Genomic DNA, 20094 nt, shown 5'->3' with positions numbered 1-20094 from the left:
AGATATCCTTTCTGTGGTGCCCGTGCCCCAGCTCGCTTCCATTCTGCTCCTAACTTGATCTAGTCCTCTTTCTGTGAAGCCGCAACTGTGCTGCAGGGCTGGCTGGCCTTTCTGGGCCCACCCCAGCCCCTGTCCCTAGACTGTCAGCCCCCGGAAGGTCAGGGCCACGTCGTTATCCATATGACTCGGCGCGGTAAAGATGCTCCATCCGTGCTCACCGCCCACATCTGAAGCCAGAACCCCTCTCCTGTGCCCTGGAGAAGCCACGTGGGTGGGCGGGTGGTTTAAAGACCCAGTCCTCTGCCTCGGGCCTCATCTCTACAGGGGCTCAACTCATGTTAAGGTATTTCCATTGTTCTTCCGAGAGCCTGAATGATTAAGGGAAATCATTTCTAACACAGGCCTATTGACTTCTCTGCCAGAACCCTGTGGCTTGAAATGAGTAAATCATTGAAACTATCCCATGTTTCGAGTTTCAGGGAAGGTGTTGAGAGACAGGGAGTCAATGGATTCGATCAGGCAGCGGCAGGTCAGCAGAGAGGGTCCCTGGCCCAGGCAGGAGGGTCGTCCTTAGGGCCTGCAGGGCTGCAGAAATCCAATCTAGGGCCTGTCACAGAGGACAGGTGGGGCCATCGTCGCTGACCGTCATTGAGACCTTTTCCCTCCTGTCCCAGGGGTCGCTGCCGAGAGCCTGACAGTTGCGTTCAACAAACAGAGATTCAAAGTCTCCATTCATGCCTCAAGCTCTGCCTCAGAGAGATGTACTGGGCACCTGCTGGGCAGGGTGTCTGGGAGCCCCGAGGGAGGGGCAGGGGACAAACCGGGGCTGGCCCACAGGTCTGATGCTGTTCCATCCTTTTCCTCCCCTCCCCACTCCGGGCCACCTGGACTCCAACAACACTTATCTGGCCCCCCTACTGCTAGCTTTGCCGCCCTCCCAAGGCTTCCTGGTGCCACCCGAGGAAGCCCTGACCATGGCCTCAGGCCCCTCTTTTGCACTCTCTCGCCACTGCCTTCTCTCTGCTCATTTGGCCTCCTCTCTTCTCAGGCTGGGGCCATGTTGCACGTCCTCAACTAGAAGGCTCTTTTCCCAACCCCCAGCCTCTCCGTCCTGCCAAGTCCTCCCAAACGGCAAACTTGAGGGGATTTGACAGAACAGATGGATGTGGCGTCCAGTGACACTGAATCTTAGACGGATTCTTCTCCACTTCCGATGACCGCAAAGACAGCATCTTGATTCACTGCTAATATGCTTTTAGCCCCTCCCCGAGCCTTGCTTGTCATCCTTTGGAACAAAGAGAGAAGAGGCCTCCCTCTCGGAGCAGAAGGCAGCCCCCCTCTGTTCAGACTTGCTGTTTTTATTCCTATGGTTACCATCCTTCTCCAGCAAGACGCGCCGTGTTTCCGTCGACTCTGCTGACATAGTTCTCTTCCAAATGAAAGATTTTTAGTGAAAACAAGAGTGTGTTTAAAGAGAAAATATTCAATAAAGGATCATCCTGGTGATGTGCGAATGGGGGAAAAACAGACAAAAGCGGGCAGAGAGTGGTAAAAAAATCAGATAAACAGTTTCGGGGGCAGGGGGGAAATGGGTGAAGGGAGTTGAAAAGTACAAACTTGCAGTTACCGGGAAAAATAAGTCCGAGGGATGAAATGTACTGCATGGTGACCATAGTCAACGATACAGTATCGTATTTTGGAAAGTTGCTAAGAGCGAAGATCTTAAAAATTCTCATCACAAGAAGAAAACATTTTTGGTAACTATGTGTGCTGATGGACATTAAGGAAACTTCTTGTGCTGATTGTTTCAAAATGTGCACATACATCAAATCGTTATGTTGGAACCAAAAGCTAGTGCAATATTGTATTTCAATTACATCTCAAGAAAACAGAAAACAGTGAGCAGCATGGAGGGGCTTTGGTACCGGGGGGTGAGACAGCACCCCTCAAACCCCAACCCTCCCCGCATCAAGCCCCTTCTCCCGCCCCAGCCTCAGCTTCCTTATCCCTAAAATGGGGAAACAGGCTCCCCTCGGGCAGGGAAGTGAGCTCTTGGGGAAAGGCGCAGGCCCGATGCTGGTGGCCCCCAGACAGGAAGTGGCCCTGATCACTACTAGGAGGGCAGTGGGGAGGGAACACACCTTTCACCAGCTGGGAAGACAACGGCTCAGAGGAGAGGAGCTTTCCTAGTGCAGAAAGGGATCGAGAAAAGCCACTTCGTGTGGACGGCGTGGTCCCAAGCCTGGAGGAAGACCACAGAGCAGTAGCTGGGAAGCTGTAGTCCAGTGATAGCAGCCGTTGGGGGGCAGCTGGTAGAAGAGACTTTGGGGGTCGCTAAGCAGCACCCCCTGATGCTGGAGCTGGCAGACATGGCCGGAGGGTCGGGGGGGAATCCAGAAAATCACCCACATCGCCGGCGTCTGTGCTGCTGCAGAGTCCCCAGTGAAACGTGCCCGTCCCAGCAGCCCCTGCCATGGAACCTGGGGGAGGAGGGACCAGGAGGAGGAGGAGCCGACTGCGCATGCGGGGCTCCCCAAGAGCCTGACAGGTGCAGAGCGGAGTCAGGCTGCAGAGGCGGGAAGTGGGGGCGGAGGGGCCACGCAGATGTCACCCCCGAATCGCGCACGGACGCGGGCCTTGGGCAGCCTCCAGCCTGCAGCCCTGCTCGCTTCCCGCTGCTGTGGGCCTCACAAGCCAGCACCGTGCGCTCCCAACAGCCTTTCTGGGAGAACAACAGGCGCGGGTCTGTGGCACCCGCCAGCCCCAAGACGGACGGACGGACAGACAGGGAGCGTTTCCTGCATTCCTGAGTGTCCACAGCCAGGGTGCTCTGACCGCGCGGGGCATCCCCCCAACAGTCCCCGGTGTTCCTTGAGCTTCGCCGAGGGGGAGCCTGTCCCTCGCAGGGACATCACCGGTGAGACCACCTGCGCCCACCGCAAAACCCAGAGACGACTATTGGGAGCCCTGGATGGAGTAAATGTTTCTCTGGTTAAAGAATTCCTCCCTTTGGTTCTCACTTCTTCCGAAGTCGGTGCCTGAGGCAGCTCTTTCTGGAAACTTCCACTAACCTGAGCCAATAAATTCCTTTTTGTCCTGGCCTGTGGGGGGTTGTCCTTTGGCAGCTGAGAACATTCCTGATTTGTAGAACCCAGCAGAGGCAGGCACAGCTACCTACGGAACTGAGGTTCAACTAGGGAAACTGAGGTTCCTTCTACCACATGACCCTGCACGCCTGTTCTGTCCCAGCCAACGGACAGAGGATGTGCCCGCCTACCACGGGCCACCTTCTGGTCATAAGAGAAACGTAGCCTTTACTCCAGGCACCCAGCTTCCCCGCTACTATGAGACATGGAGAGGGATCGTCTGTGCCTCAGCTCAGCAACCCTGTCCTTTCCCCCAGCAGGGCAGTCGTGGGCGGGGACAGGGGACCTGCAAGCCTGACACCAATGCGACGGTGTGTTCATCACCCCAGCCTGGCCAGGTCATCCCCCTAGGAGCACAGCACTTACCTCCGGCATCAGCTCGAGCCTTCTACAAACGGCCTGGCCAGGAGGAGGAAGGCATGAGCGGTGATGGGGACAATACCCTCCCAGGCCCCTGCTGCCTTCCCGGGACTCCCAGGGAAACCCAGGGCCTTCCCGGGTGCAACTGGCTCCTTCCCGCCCCAGACAGCCGAGACAGATGCGGAGGTGAGGGGACCCCCAAGGCAGTTGCCCTGCATTGGGTTGGAAACTCCACCCTTTGAGCAAGAGGCTAATTATAGCGCCGGTGTGTGTGTGTGTACGTGCGTGTGTGTATGTGTGTGTGTGTGTGTGCAGTCTGTCACCTGCTAAAAATAGGCTGCCTTGTGTTCTCGCCTCCACAGGTGCAGCTGTGTTTGGGGAAATAATGCCGTTTTTAGCGCTGGTGCCAGTAGGAGATGACTGATGTCTAGCCTCTTGGGAACTAGGTCTGTATGCACAGGAACTTGTTTGCAGGACGCAGTCCATGGGCAGCAGGCCAGTCAGATGTCTGCAAGTCCATGGGCTCCACGGGGAGGGAGCTGTGGAGGTAGGAGAATCTTCCTAGATCAGCCTTGCACTTGGAGGACGGTGGCGGAGCTGGGAGGATCCGTGCTTGGCCGCCCAGGGCGTGAAGCCTCCTCGGCTCCCAAGACTGAGAGACGTTCGTCACGCAGGCAGGATCTCAAGGTAGGGTCTCAAGGGAGTGCTCAGGCAGGCCCCAGATCTCCCAGGAGAGGCCAGAAAAAGGAAGGGAGGGATGTGAAGACCTTGGAAGAGGCAGGTGTGGAATAGGGAGGGACAGAGAGACCTCATTCATTCATCCACTCTTTTGTTCATTCAGCAAATATTTATTGAGTCCTACTACATGTCAGGCCCTCTGCTAGGTGCCAAGTTCAAAGGGACACTCAATGGCTACCTTCATTTATTTATTAATTGAATATTTCAACAAACACTTACTGAGCCAGGCACTGAGACAAACAAAATCTTTTCCCGAAAATTCTAATGGGGCAAGGAGAGGATTCAATATGCTTTTTCTTTCTTTTTTTTTTTTAAAGATTTTATTTATTTATTTGACAGAGATCACAAGTAGGCAGAGAAGCAGGCAGAGAGAGAGGGAGGAAGCAGGCTCCCTGCCGAGCAGAGAGCCCGATGCGGGGCTCGATCCCAGGACCCGGAGATCATGACCGGAGCCGAAGGCAGAGGCTAAACCCACTGAGCCACCCAGGCGCCCCCAATATGTTTTTTCTTAAAAGCAGACAAGGAAAGAAATAATAATCCATGGGAGCCACGGGGATACTGAGGCCCTTGGTTCAGGCTTCTTGTGTCCAGTAAATGCTGTCTTTGCTTGTCCCATTCCCCTCTGTGGGTCCCCTGATGTGCCCCCTCACTCCAGGGGACGACATCACAACAGTCCAAATGAGGCAGACCTCCGGGGAGGCCCCGGCTTCACTCTATCTCCCAGAGAAGCAGAGCCAGGTTCATAATGCAAAACTCAAGCTGCAAGGGATTCTGGGAAATGTCATTCTTCACGACCATCCTCAGGTTATTCATCACCCATCACACCCTTCTACACACCGTGAACTTCCCAGCAGCTGTACTGGCTCCAGCACGTCCCTGCCCAGCACAATCCCATGATCCTCCACAAAGGAAAACACCCTCCTTCCCAGGAAGACCAGAGCCTACCAGTCATTAAGAAAAGGAGTGGGTTGGGGCACCTCGTGGCTTAGTTGGTTGAATGTCTGACTCTTGATCTCGGCTCAGGTCTTGATTTCAGGATCGTGGGTTCAGGTCCTGCACTGGGCTCCACGCTGGGCATGGACCCTTTAAAAAAGAAGAAGAGGGATGCCTGGGTGGCTCAGTTGGTTAAGCGGCTGCCTTCAGCTCAGGTCATGATCCCAGCGTCCTGGGATCGAGACCCACACTGGGCTCCTTGCTCGGCGGGGAGCCTGCTTCTCCCTCTGCCTCTGCCTGCTTCTCTGCCTGCCTGTGCTCACTCACTCTCTCTCCCTCTCTCCCTGACAAATAAATAAATAAAATCTTTTTTTAAAAAAAAAGAAGAAGAAGAAGAAAAGAAAGAAAGTGGGGTCTGGAAGAACAGGTGTGGCCTTTGCAAGAAAGCATCCTGGGGACCCGACTGTTGGCTGCAACTCCAAGGAGGCACCCATGGCTCCAGGGCCCCCAGGCCCCTCAGACGAGCCCCTCCCAGCATCTAAAGACATGCCCCCAACTAAGGACATCACCCCTGCCCCCAGACCACCCTGCCCCTGTATGCAAGGACCCTACAGACTGTCACATGTTAATAAGGCCAAGTCCAGGAGAATTGACTTAAGCTTCTGAGGGTCTGACCTAGGATATAGGAAATCATGAATGGGAGACAAGAGGCACCCACAGTTATAAATTCCTCCGAACATCAAGAAGGACCCAGCTCTCCTGCAAGCTCAGTCTGGGGGTGCCGCTGCTGGGCTCCATGTGGGCAGCAGGGTTTGCCATGCTGTGTAGACATGCCGTGTAGACACCGCACCAGCAGCCCTCGATGTCCAAACAGCAGGATTCTGTTCAGCAAAGAACACCAAACTGCAGCCTTCGCGCGGTGTGAGGACTCACTCCCCCGATCCCTGGAAATCGTGTTTCCATCTTTATGACTCATGGATTGAATCACCGCCAAGCTCCTCGGGTCACTGGCATGCATTTCTGGTGAGCGGGTCAGGGACACCCTGGATGGCTGTTCCAGCCCAGCTGCGGGCAGATCTGGCTCCACGGAGCAGAACGTCTGGCTCACGTTCAGCTACAGTCCGGCCCCCTGGGAATGGCCATCTTTGCTATAATCTTGGGTTTATAGTCTCATGTGAGAGAGGAGAAACCTCTCCATCCAGGAATTAAGGCTCAAAGCCTCTCATTTTCCCACTGCAGGTGGATTCCCTTGTGTAACATGAACTTGACCAGAGTCCATCTCGGGGCGTGAAGCTACAGATCCTGCTCTTTCTCACCTGCACAGGGACACCCAGAGACCCCCTCCCCCGACACCTGCCGATTCTCTGGCCCGTCTTCTCTGGCTCTTGGGAAATGGGGCTTTGTCCGTCTTAGCGGGGATGGTGGCTCAGAGTCTGAAGCGGAGACTGGGAGGTCACGGGGGAAGGATGGAGTCTGGAAAAGAGGAAACACCTGGACCAAGTATTTTCATTTTGCATTTTTGGAAGCCGGATGTCGGAATGCTAAGAAATCTCACCTAAGAAGGTCACAGAGGGAAACCGTTCGTACGTGGTTACCTATGCAGGTAGACTGGACATCCTGGTAGCTTCCGGAGACACAGCCCTGGAGACAGATTGCCCAGGCTCAAATCCCTGCCCCCAGCTGTGCGACATCGGCAAGCTGTTTACCCTGTCCCTGCCTCAGTTTCCTCACTCATGAAACAAGGATAATGACAGTCCCTGGTGCATAGGACTGCTGGACAGGTGAAAGCAGAAAGTATCAGAAAAGCACTCAGTAGTGTCTGCCCACAGGATGTGAGAGTTTGAAATGTTAGACCCCGTCACCATCATCCTCACCATCACAGGAATCATGTGACGACACTCTGGTGATCTTCACATCTGGCCTTGCCCGTTCCTTGTGTTTTTATGCTGGGATCAGTTTCGTCAGGTCAGACCTTCTCTGCAGAAACCAGGCTGAGAAGGATGCGCTGAGGTCACCCACCTCGTCCCGCCAGAGGCCTGAGATGTCACCGAGCCCGCAGCAGGGGTCTGCCTACATCCGTCAGATGGGCGGCACTCTACAGTTTGCGGAGCACATGCTGCCTCCCCGCACCGGCTGAGCTGGACGCTGGCCCGGCCTCGTCCTGGCCTCCCTGCCCCCTCCTGCCCACGAGCAACGCTTCCAGGACCTGTCATGGCACCTCTCTGCGGAAAATCATCTAGTGCCCCTCTCGTGGGGACGGACGGGTCACACCCTGCTCCTCTCATGTCCCATCTCTGCCCAAGCTGCCCCTCATGCCGGCCGCCCTGCCCAACTCTGCTGTGTCCCACGTCCCTCAAGCTTGTCCCTCTCCAGGCGCCTCCCCCAGGAGTGACCGTCCCTAAATACGCCTCCCCTCGGCTGCCTCCTCTGCATCAGACCCTCCCTCCTCAAAAAACCTCCCAACTCCTCAGCCCAAAGGCCACCCCCTCACATGCCTCTTGGGTCCAAGAGAGCTGTTGAAATTCCAGCCATTACACTGGCATTCCAGACAGCAGGATGGTACAAAAGACAAGAAGGGAACACCCCTCCCATTAAGTACACATCCCTAAAGTTGTCAACAATATTTTCCCTTACTCCCCCCCATCCCACCCCCACCCCCTGTCTAAGGCAAAGTCACATGACCATGCCTCATTGCAAGGGAAGCTGAGAACTGTAGTCATCGCTCTGGGCAGCATACACACAGCTGATAATCCCTTTCTACAACAAAGGGAGAAAGCTTTCAGCAGACCACTAGGACTTCTTGTCATGGCTCTTTACTGGCTGTTTGGCTTTGGGGGAATTATTGGGACCCTTTTTTTCACATCTATAAAATAAAATGGAAACTTAAGAGATCTAGCCTGCGTTGCCTCCTGTCTGTCCTTCCAACCACAGCTCTTCCCACTCCCCAACTGACTACTCACATTGCTTCTAAAACACGAGACCTTTTTCTGTTTCTCAAATGTGTCCATCTTACTCCTACCACAGGGCCTTTGCACTTGCTGCTCCCTAAGCCTGGAACTGTCTTCAGATCATTTTTTTTATTTTTTCATTTTTTTATTCAGTTCATTTTTTTTAATTACAGAAAAATAAACATAACAAATCTATCATCTGAAACACCTATAAGTGTACAATTCAGTGGCATTAGCATTTTCACACTATCATGCTACCTTCATCGCCAGTCATCAGCAGGATACCTTCTGTCTCGCAAAACCAAACCTCTGTCTCCATTGAACAACAACTGCCCATTCCCCTTTCCCCTAGCCCCCGGCAACCACCATTTTCCTTTCTGTCTCTATGAATTTGACTCCTCTGGGTACCCCCACATAGATGGAATTACCCAGTATTTGTTCTTTTGTGACGGGATTATTTCACTTACATTATAAGATTCATCCATGTTATGGCATATATCAGATTTTCCTTCCTTTTAAAGCTGAGTAATATTCTGTTGCATGGATCTGCCACATTTTTGTTCATGTATTCACTTCTCTTCCACTGGGTTTTGCTCGGTATATTCCTTCATTCAGGTCTCAAATATCATCTCCTTATAGACAGCCATCCCTAATGGAAGCCAGACCTCTCCCCATCCCTCACTATAATATCAACATGCTTTATTTTACACTATTTAGTATGGTCTGAAATGACATCCTTTATTGGTTTCATTACCCATTTCTCCGCCTCCTAGATATGGTCTCCATGTGTACAGGGACCTTGTCCTTCTTGCATACCAGGGCCGGGGATGAAGTCTAGTACACAGAAATTCCGTGATGTATGTTCATTGACTAAATCCGTCAAAGATGGGACTAAGGAGCTGAACCTCTCAGGCCCCTTCCAGACTTGCTTCCTTCTCTCTAGAACTCTCTTCTCTGCTTGTCCAGGAAAGACTTCCATCCAAACAGCTTGGTTCTGTGCTGTCTTCTGTAAGCATTCAAAGCAGCTGGAGTTGGTCATCTTAGAGGGGATGCGTCCCAGGGCCCAGGATCGGGATGTGAAGGAGCATGAATTCATCACTGGGGACATTCATCCTAACAGCCCCCACAGCATTTCGAACCTCCTTTACAGCCACCAGGGAATTAAGCCTCCATCGCCCCAAAAGAGAAAGATAAACACTAGCTAAAAAGAGAGGGAGGAAAGAGGAAGGAAATTTGAGAATGAGCGAGGGCTGAGTTTTCCAGCACTGGGAGCAGGCATCTGTCCCTGGTCTCAAGATCAAAGAGGAGGAATCCTCAGAGAAGAGAAACACTTGAGAAGACTATGCTTTTTCTGAAAGTTTAGCCCACAGCAGAATGTCAAGGAATCCACAGTATTGGAGGCTTCGGGATTTTTTTTTTTTTTCTTTTCAATTAAGAAGCAGAAGAAGAAAAGGCAGCGGGCCCTGAGCGTAGAGCTCTGGAGCGTCTGTACGTGTCTGGCCACCTGACAGCAGCCGGCACTGTGGACACATCTCAGGGAGTGAGGCCACCGCTTCTCCCCATGGCCCTTCTACTCTCGGTTTAAGGACAGTCAGCCTTGTCCCTTGAGGTCTATTGGAAGCAAAGTTGCCATTACAGGCTAAATCTCACAGCGTTCCGATAGAAATCTCCCTCCTCAGCCCAGAGCCCTGATGCCAGGACAGTCTCTTGACTCGATCCGTCTGCGACCCCGACTGGCGACCCACCGAGGACAGTGGGCTGACACAGGGCCCTGCTCGCGTGTGGGGACGGGGTCCCGAGTGTGCCCGTGCTTTACCGCACTCACCCCTCCCCGGGATGCTGTCACTCAGCCCCGTCAGGAGCCACATGTCCCAGAGGAGCAGACTCAGGTGGGGTAGGGTCCACATTCCTGGACTGGTGACCACAGGACCGCAGAGCCCAGAGTCCAGGCTGCACCACAGACCACTGGCCGCATGCGACTGCGCCCTCGCTGGAGGAAGAGGGGCCTCGGTGACAGCCCTAGGCACCAATATTGCTCTTTCCAGAGACAAGACCCACCCTTCTGAGGCAGGGACTCCAGAGCAATGGGACTGACCAAGGCTTTTCTGAGGGACTTGGGATTTTGGCTGAAGTCCTGAAGCTGGAGGTGTGGGACTCGAGTCATTCCAAAGAGAGTTCTGGAAACATCCACAAGCCAGCAAGCACCACCCCCACTTGAGAGGAGCGGGACGTCTGGAAGGAGAATCTGGGGGGAATTTGCAATAGGAAACGTTCGGATGGGTTTTGAGAGTGGGTGTTGCTCTATCCTGGAGCTGATCTCCTTCCTGAATGACTCACCTGTTCTTCAGGCTGAGTGGGTCCGAGAGCCTATGAGACGCACCTGTGGTGGCAGCCGGGGAGGGAAGGATGGAGGGAGGGGCCAGGGAGTCCTAGTCAGGTCGGGTCAGGCTGCTGGAGCAAGTTCTTTTCTCACAGTTCTGGAGGCTGGGAAGTCCAAGATCAAAGTGCTAGCCCATTCAGCTCCTGGCGACAACATGCTTCCTGGCTTGCAGGCAACCGCCCCCTCACGGTGCCCTCACACTGCAGAGAAGAGAGAGCAGAAGCACGCTCTCCTCTCCTAGGGGGTCTCTTAGAAGGGCACTAATCCCATCATAAAGGTTCCACCCTCATAAGATAATTGCTTCCCAAAGCCTCATCCACAAACACCGTCATGCTGAGATTAGGACTTCGACATCTGAGTTGGGGAGATATAAACATGCAGTCCCTAACACGTGCACAGTTAAAGCCATCAAAAGAAGCAGGCACTCAGTTTCCTGATCACTTCTGCTTCAAGACAACAACGTGGAGTCCCCAAAATTCAGTCCTAATAGCCTTAAAGCCTTCAGGGTAGAGAGACTGATGAAACCCCAAGCAAGCAGGGTTCTGTTGTGTTCTGAGTTATAACTGGCTTATTCCGTGTGTAGCCAGAGTACAGTGTCCAGGACCCAGGCAGCTCAGGGGACAGGAAGAAAGCAAGCCTGGAATGATGTCAGGTAGGTCAGGCCTCATGTCCACCCTTTCCCTTGAGACCCTATCTGTGGGATCCTCAGCACGTTATTCTCCCTCTTGGGACCTCTGTTCATCCCATCTCTGAAGTGGGAATCATGGGGTGCCGGGATGGCTCAGTTGGTTGAACGTCAGACTCTTGATCTCAGCTCAGGTCTTAATCTCAAGGTTGTGAATTCAAACTCCACGTTGGGCTCCACGCTGGGTGTGGCGCCTACTTAAAAAATAAGATAAAATAAAATAGGAATCGTCATACTTGCCCTAACCTCCGAGAGCTGCTGTAAAACCCAGGAGGACCCACCAGCAGTGAGTGCATTAATAAAAGTACACTGGGTAAATTGAGGAATAAAAAATTGCAGTCACGGGGCTCCTGGGCGGCTCAGTGGGTTAAAGCCTCTGCCTTCGGCTCAGGTCATGATCCCGGGGTCCTGAGATCGAGCCCCACATCGGGTTCTCCGTTCGGCAGGGAGCCTGCTTCCCTTTCTCTCTCTCTCTCTCTGCCTGCCTCTCTGCCTACTTGTGATCTCTTTCAGTCAAATAAATAAATAAAATCTTTTTTTAAAATTGCAGTCACATCCTTACACAGGCTAACAAAAAACACATACGTGACCATTAATTGGTGAAGATTTTTATGACAGAGCCAAGACCTCTTTTTAATGTGAGTCTGCTATTGAAGTCTCTTATTGTCTCCTACCTTTCCTATAATTATACAAGGTTCAGTTAAAATTTATTTCACATGGAATGAGGACTTGCAATGCGATCCAAATGCAGAATCCTTCCAGACCAGCACTGTCCAATAGAAATGTAATGTGAACCATGCCTGTCATTTTGAAGTTTTTCGTACCTATGTGAAAAAGAAACAGATGACATTTAAATGATATAGCTCATTTCACTAAACGTATGTGAGATATTATTTCAACATATAATATTAAAATTAAGATAGTCTACATTTTTTCATATAAACCTTCAAGATCTGGTGTGCATTATATACTCACAACGCATCTCTACGTTTGTCAGAAACATTTGATCTTCCTTGAAAGTTCAAGAAATTTATGGTTAAAAGTAGATTCATATAAACAACTAGCCCCAAATATGTTTCTAAGTTTTCCAGTGACTGAATCGCGTATTTGCCTTTAATAATTTAAATTAATTAACACAAAGAAAAATCAAACACTCAGTCATTCAGTCACATTAGCCACTTTGCACGCACCCGAGAGCCACACGCGGCAAGCAGCTAATACCGTGTGGGACAGTACACTTTCGGATATTTTTCTAGTCTCTTTAAGTTTTTTGCTCTTATCAAAAATTTCTCTCTTTTTAGATTTTCTTTATTTATTTGAGAGAGAGAGAGAGAGAGAAAAAGCGGGGAGAGGAGTAGAGGGAGAAGGATAGAGAGAATCCAAAGCCGGCTCCCCGCTCAGTTGGAGCCCAATGTGGGGGAGTCCCAGGACCTCGAGATCACCTCCTGAGCCAAAAATCAAAAGTCAGACACGTAACTGACTGAGCCACCCAGGCGCCCCTCAACTCTTCTGAATAATTCATCAAAGCAGCAGCTCGCTCTCTTTCTTATGTTCTTAGTTATCCATTGGCTCCACTTCTTAAACTTCTGCAATTACAGTATCAAGTACATGTATTGAGATGATCAAGTTTAGCTGCAGTACAGAGTTTGGGGAACAAAACCGCTGACTTTCAGGGACGCCTGGGGGGCTTAGTCAGCATCTGCCTTCGGCTCAGGTCATGATCCTAGGGTCCTGGGATGGAGTCCCACATGGGGCTCCTTGCTCAGCGGGGAGCCTGCTTCTCCCTCTGCCTGCCGCTCCCCCTGCTTGTGCCCTCTCTCTTTCTCTCTTGCAAATAAATAAATAAAATCTCAAAAAAACAAACCAAAAAAACCCTCAAAAACAGAAAAAAACACTAACTTTCAGTAAATAGACATTTAGGAGGAACCAACTCCAAGCTGTAGGTTTCTCTGTCCATGTGTTTACAGTGGGATGGAGAGCTGCGGGTAATCAGATGAGTCAAATAAGAGGCTTTGGACAGGAGAGATCTTACTCTGCATTGAAAGCCCTAAGTGCAATGAACGGATTGTAAAAAGTGCTCATTAGTATTAAATTCTGGTGGTGGTGGTGTTTTCTTTGCTAGTCTTAATGCCCACCAACCCACCAGTGCCCTGCTCAGATGGCTAACCACATTCCTCTTTCCAGACAGAAGCTCGACTTCGCCCTGCTGGCCAGCCATGTGCCACGCAGCCCCTAGCTTTGGGGGATGCTGTCCTGAGCCTCAGCTCCTAGGTCATCCTGACTAGCCGATCGTTACTACTATACAGCCGCCCATGGGCGTCGTTATTGGTTGGGAATGGGCACTGAGCTAAGATGCTCAATTGTACAGGAGAGATGGTACATCCCCCACTTGAAGGTTTCTCTCCCAGCGCCACCTGGACTGGGAGATATGGGGCGCAGTTGCTGTTGGCAGCTATGTTGTGACCAAGAGGGGAACTGACAGCAGCAGATGGCAAACAGAGAGTCTGGCGTTGGGCCACTGAGTCAGCCCATCCTGGAGTCCACCTCACCCGTGGACTCTGTCATGGGAAATAACCAGTTCCCTTAGAGCATAAGCCACATTCATTAGGAGTTTCTGTTACACACCAGCAAACGCAAGCTAACAGACTCACCATCCCTTCCAGAAAGCCTTCTCTCATCCCCCAGCACCCAGCAATCCCTCCCTTCTCTGAACCTTGGGAGCTTTCTCTCTGCGCTACACCACACTGGACCTTGTGTGCAAATTTACGTCCCTGTTCACGTCTCCCGCCAGCCACGCGTCTGAGAACAAGATCTGACCCATCTCCCTCCTCCTTAGCCCAGGGCCCTGCCCTTAGTAGGTGCTTTGTAGATTTCATGGCACAACTAATATATATTTTCATTTTAGCTGTTTTAGAAAGCCAACTAGACGGGTGAAAGCACTATTTTGTCTTTTGTTTTTAAGAGACTCATCACTGAGATGTAAACTGCTCTGTTAGACAGCACGGCAGCACTTTGAGGCCAGTGAAGACAGGTTTTAAGATGTTTTATTTTATTGGGACAAACTACACGTCCATAAAAGCCCCATCCGTCTTTTTCCCAGTTGATGGTATTTGAAGACTCAGTAATTTCCTTCCCGCAATTGATATCCCTCTTTAACATTCAAAATCCCTTTAACAGATGTGGCACTCTCAGACAAACCCGTCTGGGCCGGAGTCAGCCTCGCTAAATCTCCTCCGTGTGCCCGGGGGCACTCTGTGTGCCGATGGAACATTCATCCATTCATTCTTTAACTGCGGGACTACCTTCCTTAGGGGCAGTGAACCCCAGCTAGCAGAATAAAATACAGGCTGGGTCATTAAAAGAAAAAGTCAAAACTGCCCTGGAAACTTCAGAGATGGGATTTCAGGGAGGAAGAGCTGGTTCTTGATTAATCAATTGGTGTTGGCTTTACCTGTAACCATGGCCAGGATTTGATCCCCTCCCCACCTCCACCATGAATGGTCCAAGCATCCACCATCTCCCATTGGACGATTGCTGCTGCTTCCTCACTGGTCTCTGGCACCGACTCTTGCCACTGCACAGCTCATCCTCCCCAGGGAACCAGAGGAATCCTTTCAAATATCAAGTCGAAATCTATAAAGTCCTCTGGGCAAGTCTCAATTCACATGCCATCTCCCTCAGAATGTGACCCAAATTTCTTTGTCATGGCCTGGAAGGCCTTACCTAATAACTCTGGCTACTCTCCCGCTCACCCACTCCACTCTGACCTTCCTAGAACAGGCTGGGTATGCTCCCACCACAGGGCCTTTGCATATGCTGTTTCCTCTCTCTGGAACATTCTTCCTCCAGATAAGCACATTGCAAGACACCTTTAATTCCCTCAGGTCTGGGCCCAAATGGCACACCTCAAAGAGAAGACTTTCAGTCCCCTCAAATTAAGTAGCCCCCAGAAGTCTCTATCCCAATACTTTGCCTGAGTTTTATAGCATTTATTACTACGTGGAATACACACAGTAATATGTATATGTATGTTGTGTGTGCGCATACATGCATTTACGTGTCACTGTGCACACATACAAGTATGTATGTCTATGTGATTGTACTCAGGACGTGTGCCTTCATATTCACTGCCCCCTCCCCCTCTGCTGGAAGGTCAGCTCCCTGAGGACCGGGCCTTGGGCTACAGCTGTAGCCTCAGTGCCTAGAATAGCGCCTGGCACAGAGGAGTTGTTCTGTAAAGAGCTGCCGAATGAATGCATTGAATGAGTGAATGATTCTGTTCTGAGCCTGCTGCCTCAAAGGAGAACTCACGGAGACCGAAAGAAGCTGGCCCGGAGCGCCCAAACCCAGGGGCTGGACACCTTGTCCAGTGTTCCCAGGATGACCCTCTACGAGCCCAAGTTCCACTAGGCCTGGTGTCTCTCAGCACAAAGGCTCTCTGCGCGGTCATCTGGCCACAGGGGTCACCGCAGAGCCAGAGCCAGGCTCGGCCCCGAGTGCCCTTTCCCAGAACGTGGCTGAGACCGTCGGCTGTGCCGTCTCCAGTGGCCCAGTTCCTGGCTGGTCGGCACAGGCGGCCCCGGCGTCCATCAGGACAGAGCCGGACGGTCAGGGACACACGGAGCTTGATGAGTCTGGGAGCTAATCCCAGGCTGCCCCCGTTCCAGGTGGGGAAACGCAGGTGACGAGGGACTTGCACCGCCACAGGCACTCGGGGCACTGGAGAAGAGCTGGCCGAGACCAGCTTCCTCCCAGGCCAGGGCGACTCCATGATGGAAGTTTCTGGGAGCCTTGGCCCTGATCCCTTCTCCCACCACACCTTGTGAGCCAGTAGGGCAGGATTACTAGAGCCCGACTTGGCAAATGAGGAAACTGAGGCACATCCAAGGTAAGTGACTCACCTTTTTTCAAAGGGCTCATTACTATGGGCCCATAGCCAAGGTGGTTACAGTGTGGGCCTGAGCCTGCAGGCTGGGCTGGGTCCTGGCTCGGCCACTTTCAAGCTGAGAAATTGCTAACCCTTGTGTGCCCCTGTTTTTCCATCTGTAAAATGGGTAATGTGCATAATTGACCCTCCGCCTTTTATCAGCATGATGAAACCTGGGCATTGTGGGGAGGAGCCTGACTCTGGAACCTGATGGCCAGTGACCCCACCAGCCCCACCCTCTGCTCCCTCCAGGACCGTGGGGGAGTCCCCAAGAGCCCACCTGCAAATGCAAGCAAGAACAGTGCCTCCCCACAAGGTTCTTGTGGGGATTGTAGGGTTTCATGCTTAAATGCTTTATTTAGTTGTTTTCGTGTTTGCAAACAATGAGAAAAGGAGCTATACAGAGCAAGCCCAATATTTGTTAAATAAAAGTACTAACATAAAATGCATATAAAGGGCTCAGACCACTGTCTGATGCCTGGGAGCACTTGGTGAATTTTGGCTGCTGTAGTATTTACTGATAAAATAAAACCAGGACTGGTTGTCCTAATCCATCTGATCCCCTCCTGTTCGCATCATCCCCCCCTCGGACCCCACTCTCAGGCTCAGGGGCCCGCGGGCACACCTTCCCTCCTCTCGAGGGCACTGGGCCCTCTGTTCCAATCTCCCTGCCAGCCTCCTCCAGACTGTCTGTCTATCTGCCTATCCATCGCTTTCTCTCTCATTCTCTCTCTCTCTCACACACACACACATACACACACTGGCACGTGTACACACTTGGTCTCATCACATACACTTGTGCACACACACAGCCTCTGCTCTGGCAGGGAGGGTTGGCAAGCTCTGCCGCTGGCCCCCTCCAGACCTACCCTGCTCACGTGCTCAGCTTGGAGCCGCCCAGGGAACCTGCTGGACCTCACTCCTCTGCTGGGAGGACAAAAGGGGCTGGACGGGGCCTTTCTGTATCTCCCTCTCACCCACCCCTGCCTCGTCCCCTTCACAACCATACGGCTGCCCTGGGGCCTCCTGCTCAGGCCTCTGCCTCTGGTGGTTCCCCAAACCCAACCCGGAGATGGGTGCCTGGCGCCCACAGCCGCCAGCGCATGCTGAGTCTGGTCCCAGGCAGAGCAGGGAACTGGAAACCTGCAGGCTCAGTTTGGCCACAGACGGGGCTACACCGTGCAGCCTGAGAAGGGGAGGTCAGAGTTGCACAACCAGGCCCTGGTCCCACCCTGGTTATCTTCCCTTGGCTGTGCATCCTCGTTGTCCGGTCACCCAGGGAGGTCGCAAGGATATGGAGGGAGGAGCCATGGTCCCTCCTTCCCTCGTACACAGGCTCCCTGGGTTCAAAGGGAGATGATCCGAGCTTCAGAAAGGAGTTAAGCCCTGTTAGCACAAACTGAGACTTTCCTCTTTGAGGGAAAGGAAAATTCAAACGGACAGGCTTTCAAACCGCATGTCTCTATGTTCTGTCCTGAGGGTCGAGTCACTTAATGGGCATCATTTGTCATCCACCACCCCACCCCCCACCCGCTGGGGAGCAGGCACTGGCCGTGTCTTCCACAGAGCCCTGGAAGCCTCCAATGGAAGTGCCAATATCTGCCACTCTCTGCCCAAGGGCTTTTGACCAAGCAGACCACTTGGCTTGCACGAGGCAGGCGGAAAGAGAATTAACACCACCTGCAGCAGCCCCCCAAGAGTGACTTGTCAGGGTTGGTGTCCCTGGCTCCTGAGGCAACTCATCCACATTTGACTGGCTGCACTGCCCAGACTTTCTCCGTGGGGGTGAACTCCAGCTGTCCTCCCCACCAGCAGGCTTCATAACACGCCCCGAACTGCTTTCCTGCCTTCCCACTCTCGCCCCCTGCTCCTGGCCAGTGTTTCCTGGAATCACCTCCCCAGTAAACTACTTGCTCTCAAATTCATGTCTCCGAGTCTACACCCGGGACATCCCAATCAAAGACACTGATCATCAGGGACATTTGTCCCACTCGCAGCCCCCGATGTCACCCCAAAAATCTGAGAGGCCCGGTCAGCTGGCTCATGTAATAGATGTGAAATCAACTCAGGAGAGCCTGCATGGCAACCGCCTCCGGGAGGGGCTGGATTCTTCCACGAAATCTTTTCATATGGCATTGATTACTGCAAGGGAAGCTCAAATGGAATCAATCAGATCCATAGTTGGAAAAACTCACTCTGGCTCATGCCCTGAAGCGTGGGTCTGGGTGGAGACAGGACATGCACAGGGCGCCCCGTCGGGACCCACTGCTGTCATCAGAGGCGATACTGGAGGAGACTGGACGGGATGGATGCCCTTGGCTGGTATTCAAGAAGGGCGATGACTGGGAATTCACAATGGATTCGGATAAGGGAGGAGGCTGAAGAAGAGGCTGACTTCTGACTTAGAATGGATGGAAGTGTCAGGCACAGCAAGAAGAACGGGTTTGGGGAAGGAGGTCATGAGTTCAGGCTCAGGTGCCTTGAACTTTGATCTGCCTTTAAAAGATCCAGGTGGCGATGTCAAGAAGCCGGTGGGATGTATGGGACCAGAACTCAGAGGGGAGGCAAGAGTTATAGAGACCATCTGGGGGCAAATGTAAGTAAGGAAAGGGATATGGGTTTTAAGAGGTGTGTGTGTGTGTGTGTGTGTGTGTGTGTGTGTGTGTGTGTATTTCTTGTTCAGTTTTGTTGTTCTTGTTTTTTATTATGGTAAAACACACATACAATTTACCATCTTAGCCATCCATCAGTAGACACTTGGATGGCTTTCACCGTTAGACCGTTGCAAATAATGCTTCTCTGAGCGTGGGTGTACATAGATCTCTTTGAGAACCCGTTTTCAATTCTTTTGTGCATAGACCCAGAAGCGGAATTGCTGGATCCTATGGTAATTCTATTTTTAATTTTTTGAGGAACTGCCATCCCATTTTCTGTGGCGGCTACACCATTTTACACACCCCAGTCCCCAACCAGGGCACAAGGGTTCCGATGTCAACACATTTTCACCAACGCTTGTTATTTCCTGGAGTTTTTGCTACTAGCCATTCTATCAGGCGTGAGGTGGTTAAGCAGTTCTAAATTACCCATGCAGAAGGGGTACAGAGGAAGAAAAAGGCCTTTATGACATTATAATAAGGCTGGGATACATTAATGTCAGTATTTGGCTCATCGTCACTCCCATGAACCTGGGTCTGTGGGGACACTCTGGGCTACAGGTAGCAACACTGTGAAGGCATTTACTGTTTTCTTAATACAAGGTCCCCAAGTGTTCAGGCAGTCATGGCTCTTTTCTGTCGTCCTCAGCCCATCAGTGACACCGCCGCCTCCTGGCCATATGATGTCTCTCTCCACCCAGCACCAGGCAGGTGCGCGCCCAAGCCCACGTCTAGAGCAGCTGGAAGGGGCCCCAGAGGCCGAACCTCCACCTTCTAAGAAGAAAATGATTTCCCCAAAGCCCCCAGCAGATACCCGCTCACATCTCACAGGAAGAACTGGCCATGTGCCCTCACCTACCATTGGGGGGGTAAGGAGCAGGGGGAGATTTAGGCAGATTGCCGGCCCCACCCTCAGAGTCAGGATCAGCTGGTATGGGGTGGGCCCGAGAGTCTGCATTTCTAACAAGTCCCCAGGTGAGGCCAATGCTGCAGGTCCAATGTCCACCCTCTGAGAAACCCTGGCTCAAAAGGCCAAGCCACCCCTTCAATGGGGTGCATTGCCCCCCAAGAAAATCCAGTTTCTATTGGCAAAGGAAAGAAAGTAGCAGATATTGGTAAGAAAAAAGATATCGGCTACAGACCCTCTGTTGAGCCCAATCAAGGTATCTTCTTCTCCTACTAGACTCTAAGCTCTGGAAGCAGGGTCATGACAGTTACCTTTTGGGCCTGAGGCTCTGAGGCTCAGCTACTGAGACTTGGTCCCAACTTTAAACAGATCTGTCAAATGAATGACTAAATGAGCATCTGACCCCAGATGTGCAA

Source organism: Meles meles, chromosome 16 (assembly GCF_922984935.1).
Source record: "Meles meles chromosome 16, mMelMel3.1 paternal haplotype, whole genome shotgun sequence".
Taxonomy (NCBI): Eukaryota; Metazoa; Chordata; class Mammalia; order Carnivora; family Mustelidae; genus Meles; species Meles meles.
The sequence above is the reverse complement of the archived record's forward strand: the minus strand, read 5'-3'. Positions refer to the sequence as shown.